Consider the following 11,612-nt stretch of genomic DNA (forward strand, 5'->3'; position numbering starts at 1 on the left):
ACACACACACACACACACACTTGGAGAGAGAGAGAGAGAGAGAGAGAGAGAGAGAGAGAGAGAGAGAGAGAGAGAGAGAGAGAGAGAGAGAGCAAGAGAGAGAGAGAGCAAGAGAGAGAGAGAGCAAGAGAGAGAGAGAGCAAGAGAGAGAGACTGACTGGGCCAAGCAACAGGCAGAAAATGATGGAGGCGACGTGCTACAATCCGTCAGAGGGCGTGGAGGTCTTAAAGAGGAATCCCAGAAGGGGCGGACCGAGGGGGAGGAGCGGGGGGGTGAGGCGGGGGTTGGCAAGTCACGTATCGGCAGGAACAGAAGAGCCAGGACAGGGACGGAGGGAGGAGGCGCGGAGCGAGGAGGAGGAGGAAGAGAGTTTGGGGAGGCACAGCGGGCGAGACGGAGAATGGGGAAGCGTGAGAGACGGAGGATAAGGGAGGAGAGTCTGGTGGAGGGAGGAGCAGGACAGAAGGGGGGGATGGGTAGGGAGACGAGGAGGAGAAGACATTGGAGGGAGGTGAGTCTTGTTTAAGGGTTAGGTAGGGGGGTACGGATATAGAAACCCAATAGAGAAGGGGGAGGAGGAAGCAAGGGGCAATGTAAGGGGGGGCTGCAGGGGGGAGAGGGGTGAAAAAGGGGAGACTGGTGGCTGGGGAAAAGGCTACCCTAATGCCCCCTAAGGAATAGTCTCGGGAAACAGTAGTGGCAGGCGATGAAGCGAGTCAGTGAGTGCTTGGAGGGAGGGCGGGCAGCTGGCGGCGAGGAGGGACGGACAGTAAACAGAGTTGGATCGGCAGGAGCGGCGGTGGCGGCGCCGGCGGGAGATTCAAGGCAGGTAGGAGCGTCAAGGCTTCGCGATTTTCTTCTTTTAGAGTTTGGATTCTGTACTTGGTGTGGTGTGTTGACGCGAACCTTTTTTATCGGTTCTTAGTTTTGTTTTATATGCTTTTTGTACTCAGTGTTGGAGCCACATAGCCTTGATCACTGGTGTGTGGTGTGGTGTGTTTACGGCATGGAGGAGGTGACTTCTCTCTTTTGATACATGTGTTTAGGTGGCTCGTGTGCGACTTAAAGACGTGTATGTTCTCCATGAGTTGTAATTTTGTGAGTGCAGTGAAGTGACCAAAGTGTAACAGTGCTGAGTCCCGGCCTGTCTGGCGCACGATTCACGGACACACGCTGGCGGTGCTCCTCGTGCCAATACTGTTGCTGTGCCTCGTGGCGGTGTCGTGTACATGCATGTCACGGAGTACACAGAGACGTGCCTTAATTTGTACATCATTGCTGGCGAGTCTGAGGTAAACTGATACTCTCATTCATGTCCATATTTGTTGTTCGATGTTGAGTTTGTGTTTTTTTTGTTTTTTTTATCTCTTGGTTAAACAAGTGAATTGATGATTTAGTAAAATAAACGTGTGCATCTGATTATATTTATTGGAATTGTATAATATTTGCAGACTTATTTTAACATATTTTACCATGATAATTTAGTGTATCGATTATGTATCGACGACCACTATTGCTAAAAATATTTACAGTGTTAAATGCATTTGTGATAATATTTGCTGTGCCTGACGCACGGCATGCAAATATATCACAGACTAAATGTATGCTACTGAGGTTTAGAGGTTAATGTTTACAGGTGTTAGACTTAGCTATATACTTATTAGTTTTAGACGTAAATAAAGTGAAGCCGAGCTGATGCCTGCCGGGACTCTGGCAGCGGACGGGGGCGGCGCGCCGCAGCAACACCAGCAGCAGCGGCGGCAGCACGACGCGGCAGGTGTGGAGATGAAGTAGTGACGTCACCGCTGGATATTGTAATGCCCCCTGGACGTATACTGAATGTATCCTGAGGGGGAGCTAGTCCGGTATACCTTCAGTATACGTAGCAGGAGGCACTACCGTCTCGTAGACACGCCCCCTTTCTCATTCACAAGCTCCGCCTTTTCTGTATATCTTCACGGTTTTCTGGAGTCTGTTCGCCTCATCAGCAAGCACCACCGTCGGCAGGACAACACCAGCTCCGTGGCTCCTTTTGCTGGTAATTGGCCAGGGCCAGGATATGGTCCACCTTGGGGGTGGGGCGTGTATTTGATGCCCCGCCCTTTTGGTGACGTGGCAGTGACGCAGCAGCACTTGAGTGGCGCCGGATACCCTGCAGTGGTGACGTCACGTGCCCGTGACGGCATGCTTCGCGGGAGCCCGAGGCCAGGGTGTGGGTCTGCCTGCGTGGCGGGCTCAGAAGGTCTGTATGCCTCCACCTAACAAGTGTACACATTAGTAATAAAGATTATTCATGAATGTCCTAAATGTTTTTGTCTTGCCTTTGTGACCACCACCGACTTCTTCCCTCCCGTCCTGACCCTCATGCTGCCCCGGCACAAACCTACCCCACCAGCCTGCCCCAGCTCCTTTGCTCCACCATCCCGCCCGCACAGCTCCTTCCCTCTCCTTGACTCACACAAGGAGTACATCTTAATTGTTCCTGGTCTAAGATGCCACACTTACTCCATGACTTTGCCTGAGGAAATAATACACAATATTAATGAATTAAAAGGTGAATAAGTTATAGGAGTACTTTAACCGAAATGAGAATTCAACAAGAGCATGGAGAGAATCTTTTGCTACACACACACACAGTGCCTATTATTTCCTCAAGGAAACTTACCAACAGATTACCGAGACTTTCCAAATAGAGATACAATTGTTATGAGTTGAAAAAGTGCTATAAAAGAAATAAGGCATAAGAAAAAGGCCGCCCAAAGGGTGAGTGGTGCTGGACGCCGGAGAGGAGCAGCGGTGCAAGGTGAGTTAGTGAGGCGAGGCGCTGCGTGGCCGTGGCTGCCGCCGCCTGGAGGAGGACGACAGAAGAGAACGGATTAGCATAAGTTGGAAGATTTGTCCTTAAGTGTCTAACATTAATACCTCGTCAAAGTGGAATCCTTTACCTAAAAATAGTTCAAATAATTATGAATACTTCCCGAAATGTTTTACTAGAAAGTCATGTATTTGAAATAGCTATAAAAATATCATGCACCGTAAACTTGTACTTAATTGGAGGGAAAGGAAATTGGGCTTTGGTGGATGACGGCAACCATTGATAAAGGGGGATAAGATAGCCCCAAGACTCTAATACTGATGAGTGCAGCCTGGCCAAGGTGGGGAGAGAGGCAAGGGTTTCGAGGCGTGAACATGCAGGCAAAGCGAGCTGAGCCAAAGGCATCCGCAGAGGCAGAACGCACCACGAAGCTCAGTGAAGGCAGATATAGCGTCGCCAATAATGAGTTTGCAATGAACTTTTTGATTACCAAACAGCACGCGTTCTTGGTATCTAAACTATTTTTTTAGATTTTCATGAATAACTCATGAATAATAGTTATATTTTCACTGAGCCTCGTATGTACTGAAAATGCACAGCATGCAACAAACTACAAAGGTTGTGATACCATGGGCAATACGGTGCAGCTTTGCCCTCACTAGACGGCTGAGGTATACCTGAAAAAGGAAGGTAACCTGGTACAGGACTCCAGGAGACTATTGCTCCCAATGCTGCTGTAAGGCATACCATCAGCACCACCACCAACCTGACCACCACAGTAAAAATAGATAATAATAATGGGTGCTGATCTAGTCACCTCCTCTACCATATAATAAAAAAAATATTGCTACTTCAATTATTGTTATTATATCCAGTATCACACATTCCACCACCGCCATCAGCAAACCATCTTCCACCAGCACCACAATCGTCATCACCACAAACCATCTCAAGCACCATCACACCCACACCCACTTACGATTTCTCCAAATACGGCTCAAAATCTGTTGTTGATAATGCAAGCACTGGTGCTTTTATTACTACTACTACTACTATTAATAATAATAATAATAATAATAATAATAATAATAATAATAATAATAATAATAATAATAATAATGATAATTCCAATACTACTAATAATACTAATACTAATGCAGCTCCTTCTACTGTTGCTGATGGTGCTGCTGCTCCTAGTAAAATCACTACTACTAATAATAATAACAATGCTAATAATGATAATAATAATAATCAATCATCATCATCATCATCATCATAATCATAATCATAATCATAAATAATAATCATAAATAATAATAATAATAATAATAATAATAAATAATAATAATAATAATAATAATAATAATAATAATAATAATAATAATAATAATAATAATAATGGCACTACTACTACTACTTCTACTTCTACTTCTACTTCTACTACTACTAATACTACTACTACTACTACTACTACTACTACTACTAATAATAATAATAATAATAATAATAATAATAATAATAATAATAATAATGGCACTACTACTACTACTACTACTACTACTACTACTACTACTACTACTACTACTACTAATAATAATAATAATAATAATAATAATAATAATAATAATAATGGCACTACTACTACTACTACTACTACTACTACTACTTCTACTTCTACTTCTACTTCTACTACTACTACTACTACTACTAATAATAATAATAATAATAATAATAATAATAATAATAATAATAATGGCACTACTACTACTTCTACTTCTACTTCTACTTCTACTACTACTACTTCTACTTCTACTTCTACTTCTACTACTACTACTACTACTACTACTACTACTACTACTACTACTACTAATAATAATAATAATAATAATAATAATAATAATAATAATAATATAATAATATAATAATATAATAATATAATAATATAATAATAATAATAATAATAATAATAATGGTACTATTACTTATATTGCTGCACATACCATTAATACTACGACTTGTACAAATACTGGTACTACTGCTGCTACAATTACCTATATATTTTCTGGTGCCTTTTGATTGGAACAGCAATCGTAAGAGTAGTCGTCGTATTATTAGAATTAGTATTGCTTTATATTGGTGATAATAATAATGCTAATAATTTATTTAAGCGCAAAAATGTTAGTACACTACAACATAATTGCTACTACTACTACTACTACTACAACCACCATCACCACTAATTTTAGTAATTAAAATAATAATAATAATAATAATAATAATAATAATAATAATAATAACAAAACTGATAATAGCAACACTAATACTATCCCTGCTATTAATAACAGCAATTATAGTAATAATAATAATAATGATAATAATAATAATAACAATAACAATAATAATAATAATAATAATAATAATAATAATAATAATAATAATAATAATAAAATAATAATAATAATTCTACAACCATCTCAACAACTACTACTGATGTCACCACCACCACCTCCACCACCACTACAAATATTATATCTGCTTCTAATACTACAACTTTTGCCACCGCTGCCACCACTACTACCACTACTACTACTACTACTACTATTACTACTACTACTTTTACTACTACTTTTACTACTACTTTTATTACTACTGTTATTACCAATACTGATACTAATACTAATAATTCAATTTTTACTTGCCACAATAATAGCCAAATTCAAAATAAATTCCAAAATTCCAACAAACCGTAGACTGGAGACTAAACATAAAAAGACTGCCGGATTCTAAGCGAACAGAATAAAAGCAAAATGGGTATGATTACGTAACACTGGTGAGGAAGGCAGACGCGACGCCGAGGAGAATGCAAGAACTGACGAAACAAAACGAAAAGCAAGTGATGGAGAGGAACACGGCTTGATGAGACGTGCCTCGGAGGGCAGGTTGGGGGGGGGTAGGAGGGGGAGGCGAGAGGGGGCTGAGGCAGCGTAGGGTCTGAGTGTGTGGTGTGCGTAGGAGTGGAGTGAGGGGGCAAAGACCTCGTGGGGGAAGTCTGCGCCGTGTAGTTGGGTTCGGAATGAAATAAAAAGAAAAAAAGGAAAAAAAGTGAAAGTAGAGGACAAGGGCCGATCAAGGTAGAGTAAGATGTAGAGGCAGGTAATTGCAGGTGCATTAGTCGTGGTTGCCCACTAAAGACAGCAGACGTCACGGTAATGATTGATCTAGTGTCGCTCACCAACGCACGAACATACGCCGGACCATCCTCACCACACCACCATTGCCTCCATCACTGCCGCCGCCGCCGCAGCCCCCGTCACCTTCACCTGTCCGTCTGTCCCCCGCCGTCTCTTCCCCCCCCCCGCCCTTGCCTTCCGTCCTCCTCTCTCTCCCTCCTCTCGTCTCGTCCTTGCTTCCTTCCCCTTTTCTCCTCTGTTACCGCTTCCTACTTTCTTTTATCTCCTTACCTCTTCCGTGTATCTTTCTCTTTTATCTCCCTCTCCTTCCTGCTCCTTTCTTTCCTTTATCCTCTTTTTTAATCTATTTTCTCTTTTTTCTCCTTTTTGGCAGCATCTTCCCTTTACTTTTTATTCCTGATTTTTCTCCTTTCGCTTTTCCTCTCCTTCCCGCTGCCAACTTTTTTTTTTTCCTTCATATAGTTTACCTTACTGTCTCCCTCCTCCTCCTCCTCCTCCTCTCCGTCTTCCTCCACCTTTTTTTTCGCCATTCTCCCTCCTCTCCGTCCTAGCTCACACTCTTCTTCCTCCTCCTACCCTTCTCTCGTTTCTCTTAACCTTCTCCCTTCTCCTATTACTTCTCCCTTTTCCCCATCCCTCCCTTCCTGAGCCTTCGCACACCGTACCGCGTTCTCGTCCTTTAAACTCGAGTAGAATTTCCCAATCTCGAACTCGCGCTTAACACTTCACTCGTGTAACCTTGAACCCAGGGAAGTTCGATACCCTTAAAAAAGTGTTAGCGTTCACCATCTGACGCAGTCGCCTCAGAAAGCATAAGCAGTACTGGCAATGGTAATAATAGTTGTAGTAGTAGTAATAGTAGTGGAAGTGTAATAGTTTTTTTCCTATTTGATTTTACATAATTTTAGTTCTTTCCAAAGTTGCTGAAGGCTTGGTTCTTGCCCTGACAGGTGGGACCATTAACCTGGCGACCCCAACACTTCGCGCCACTTGCTCCCCTAACCCAGGTGAGCACAGGCGCCTCCTGACTCACAACTTGTCGACTCAACTGACGTGACCTTGACGGCTACTCTCCAGGTTTGTTTTCTTTACTTATTGTTGAAAGGATGAATTCAGAGTGTTCCTCATCCATTCCTCATGTGACGGTTGTCTCCAGATTCACTTGAGTTGAAAGCAATTTCAGATACTTAGAGGTGGTAGTAGTTACTTTAGATATCATGCTTTTGATGGTTGATTTTTTTTAGCCAATATGTTACTGCCCCCAGTCTTAAGATTACTCTATTTGATTGCTACTTCAATTATTCTTTATACTTATTAAATGCCACCAATTTCTTAGTTTGTAGTAAAAAAAAAAATTTCAGTTATGTGCTCAGTGAAATGTGTATTTTTTTTATGCCTTCTGGCACTTGTCACAATTTTTCACTCAATAGTTTTTTGGCCAGAATCATACTGGCTTTGAGTTACCAGATTTGCATTGTTTGTCTGTGTGTCTGTTGGTCGGTCGGTCTCTCTCTCTCTCTCTCTCTCTCTCTCTCTCTCTCTCTCTCTCTCTCTCTCTCTCTCTCTCTCACGACATATGTTTGCCTGCGCTACCATTTACCTTCACTCACACGTAATACCTTCTACACTTCCCATGTATTCGTTGCCTTCCCCACAACTTTACGTAAAGAAAAAAAAAATCAAAGCATTCGTATAACGCTCGTAATTCAAAACTTTACTTGATGCATCCTATTCTAATCATCCTACTTATTGTTCAGCTCCATTATGGTGTAATCCATTTTATCAGATGGCCAGTACCTCCCCATCACAATGTTATTATGGATATAAGGAACAAGATTGCAAATCTCTTTAACCACACAGGCAACCGGTATGTTCACAGCCTCCCCCTCCTCAATGTGTTCACAAGGCTTCTGTCTTCTCACGCCTCCCCCTCCTCAATGTGTTCTCAAGGCCTCTTGTCTTCTCACGCCTCCCCCCCCCCCCCCCTCTCGCTATTCCCCGATATTATCCCATGACCGGTGACCTTGAAGGCTTTTGTTTACTTTACCTCTGAATCTATGATGCTCGCGCGCTTCCAAACGTGCACACACACACACAATTATATCATAGTTCTCTTACCATAACAAACAGCTCCTCTAGGGATGGAGAATGTCTTACTGTGACGACCTTAGCCTCGCCAGGTCACCCCGGCTCACCTGCCGCACCCGACAGTATTTCAGTAGAGTTCAGGTTCTAGAAAAGCGCGGGTTTTTCTGCTGTTTTTTTTTTTTTCAAACTATTAAGTACTTTTGACATGAAAAATGTTACTAGGCTTTAAAACTGTAAAGTCATTATAACTGATGTAAACTCCTTTCTTTTTTAAAGTTAGGAAGGACATTCCATCTGTTTAATAACTTAAACAATCCACAGCAACAAGCTAAGTAAATCTACTGAAACTTTAATATCCAAATTTGGGTTGAGGAAGTTACCCAGACTAAAAGAATTTTTATGAGAAAAAAACGGCGACTGATTTTCATCCTCGATTTTATCTAGATTAGACAAATTGATAAAGGAGGAAGAATGGTTGACTTACAGCGGGCAAGGAGTGGGTGGGTGTGAGTGTGTGTGTGTCTTGAATCCAGTTGATGAACTAATCTGTACTTCGTTATGACTCGTGCGCTAGACATCATTATTTTATTACAATTATTATTATGCCATTCGAGGTAATCGAATGAAATGCGTTTTGAAAAATATCTAAGATTAACAACGCATCTTGCATTTGCAAGTTAATAGAAATGCAATTAAATTCAATTGTTTGAGGTAAATATGAGCAGCATAAAAATCAATTCTCATGATAATAATATAGTAATGATTTCATTATAATGATTAATATTTCTTATTTCAGTGGTTTGGTAAAATAAAATGTCGGGCAACTTTCCCATTAATATTCTCAGCAAGAGTCTTATAAAGTACATAACAAGGACTTATTTCATAATGTATAGTATGAATTACTGCGACAGCCTAAATACTTACCTGCCAGCATTTACATCTTCCGTCCTCTGAAGAGCTTGTGTTCACAGGAAAGTCAGACACATTTGACTCCATTGGAGACTTTATTAGTAAAAATTGTACATTTCAGCAGATTGATTCTATTTTATTTATTCTTACTGTCTTTTATATTATTCCATTGCAGGGCATCGCGTGTTTCAGGAGCTGGGAGCAAGACGCACCAAGACACTGACGACTACCCGCTACAGTTCATGAACATCACTTTTTTTATAAATAGTTTAAAATAAATGTAGGAAGAAAAGCTTAAAACCTGGAAGAAATTTTTACATGTCAAATGTTTAATCAATTTATTTTGCAGTTTTAATCATAATAGTATCTATTATTTATTCATGGATACAATTGGCCTGATCACTTAATACCACCAGAATCTCTCTGACTACAAGGGGCAGAGAGGTGGCAGCTATTTTTCAATTCCAATTTGCAAAGGATTTGACAGTGATTGCCATAGCAATGCAAGATATCATTAAACATGTCCGTTTATACGATCTGTACATACTTGGGCATAATGAAGCTACATTTGTCGTGTTATAGGATAAAAACTCTGATCACGTAAATGATTATACTGCAAGTATGAACAGTACAGCAAAGTACCTGTGACATTATCGTTAACTCACTTAAAAATCGGTAATATTGCAGGACCTTTGCTATACTGTTCATACTTACTTGCAGAACAATCATTAACGTAATGAGGGTTTTTATCTTATAACATGATAAGAATAATTTCATGTTATATGGGCAAGTTTTTTTTTAAAATTATCTTACGTTGCTATAATATTAGCAAATCAGCCTTGAAAATGGCTAAGTTACTCTTCTACCCATTGATGTTCAGAGAAAATAACAATGCTGGTGGTAATAGACTTAAAAGCTTCCTTCCGCGACCGAGCCATTTACAGCATTAAAAGAGCGGTGCTACTCAAAAGACAAGTGTTATGCGCACATGGAAGGAGTCCGCAATGACGAAGTGCTGGCACCCCTTACAAAGTGAATGCTGATATATCTTTAGTAAATTTGTTTTGTTTATCTTGAATATAACATTGATAATCTATAACATTGATAATCTAATATAAGTAACCAAAGTGAAGCATTTTTTTCCACTATGACAGACCACTCCACTTCAACATAAGCACAGGTCTTCAAGTCAGAATGGGCATCAGTCCATTATGCAGGGCATTCGAAGGTCAGGAGAATTGACTGTGAGCGCTAGGATGACGTAAGCGCTATGACTACATCCATATATATCATACAATACTCTTGTAGCTATTCGTTTAAAGAATTAAAATATAAAAATAAGCTTCTTTCACCTTGTATTTCATGCAGAACGAACATCAGAGAAATTGCAATAAATAATAGATATATGGATGTAGTCATAGCATTTACATCATAGCGCTCACAGACCATCGTCGTGACCTTCGAATGCCCTGCATATATGGACTGATGCCCATTCTGGCCTGAGACTAAAGCCCTGTGCTTACGTGAAAGTGGAGTGGTCTATATCATAGTGAACCAAATGACCTCGCTTAAATTACTGGAATTACTTGTTCATGTTTTTTACTCAAGCTAAGAAACAATAATATTAAAGATATCTCGGCATCCATTTCGTAAAGGATGCCATGCATTTCGTCATTACGGATACATTCCATGCACGCAGGACATGGAGGATCGCATGACATGTCTTTTTAGTAATCTATATTCTTCCTGTCACAACCTGTAGATAATGTGACCAAGATGAGCATCAAAACCACTTGCAGCTTCAACGTATAGTCCCACGCCTTCCTCATTACTTATTCACTATTATAAGCGCGGCCTCTGAGTCAGAGGTGAATTATTGTGCTCTGGCAACCTGCTGTCACATGTGTCCGATTGGTGCATTATCGTGCTCTGGCAGGCTGCTGTCACATGTGTCCGATTTCGTGGATATATAATTGCTTACTAAACAGAGGTCACTGTCGGTAATATGCACGCAAAAATAACGATTACTGTCAATTACAGCTGTTTTAGTTTCAAATAAGCTATACTGCCACAGATGATACCAGTTCTTTTTTATTTTTAAGGTCGCTGATTAATACTCAGAATTTGTGGTAACTGTTAACAACTACTGTAATTAGTTACCATGCATTTTTTAAAGACATTGCCAGAGCTGTTTGATAATCACGATTATTAATACTTTGCAGCTGAAAAGCAGCTAGTTGACGGTAATCGTTATTGTTGCCTGCATAATATTTTAGTGACCGCTAACAAATTATCCACGAAATCTAACACATGTGTGAGCAGGATAATGCACACCTCTGACTTACTTGTTCACTAGCAAGACGTCAGTGATATACCATAGGAGCAGGTCGCGGTCAGGTAATTTTGGCGGATAAAGAATGATTAGTCACCTCACACAGCGGAGCACTTTTCAGCCTCGTTGTTCCTTTGGCTGGAGCACAAGGAAAGCCAATGCCTCTCCTTGGCTTTAAAAGAGCTGTGAGGACGAGTACTATAATAATACATTCAAATAATTATTTTCTGAGAATAGTTAATAATCTAAAGGTTTTGCTAAACTATCGCATAAAAA

At 40.5% G+C, this 11,612-nt stretch overlaps 1 long non-coding RNA gene across 1 annotated transcript; it reads left to right on the top strand.

The window, feature by feature from the left end:
• The first annotated feature begins 6,957 nt into the window (after nucleotides 1–6,957).
• Nucleotides 6,958–9,801, top strand: LOC127008930 (uncharacterized). The gene is made up of 2 exons (XR_007761466.1): nucleotides 6,958–7,084; nucleotides 9,180–9,801. It is a non-coding gene; the product is annotated as an uncharacterized LOC127008930 (long non-coding RNA).
• The last annotated feature ends 1,811 nt before the right edge of the window (nucleotides 9,802–11,612 follow it).

The sequence above is a fragment of the Eriocheir sinensis genome, chromosome 39 (assembly GCF_024679095.1).
Source record: "Eriocheir sinensis breed Jianghai 21 chromosome 39, ASM2467909v1, whole genome shotgun sequence".
In the NCBI taxonomy this organism is placed as follows: Eukaryota; Metazoa; Arthropoda; class Malacostraca; order Decapoda; family Varunidae; genus Eriocheir; species Eriocheir sinensis.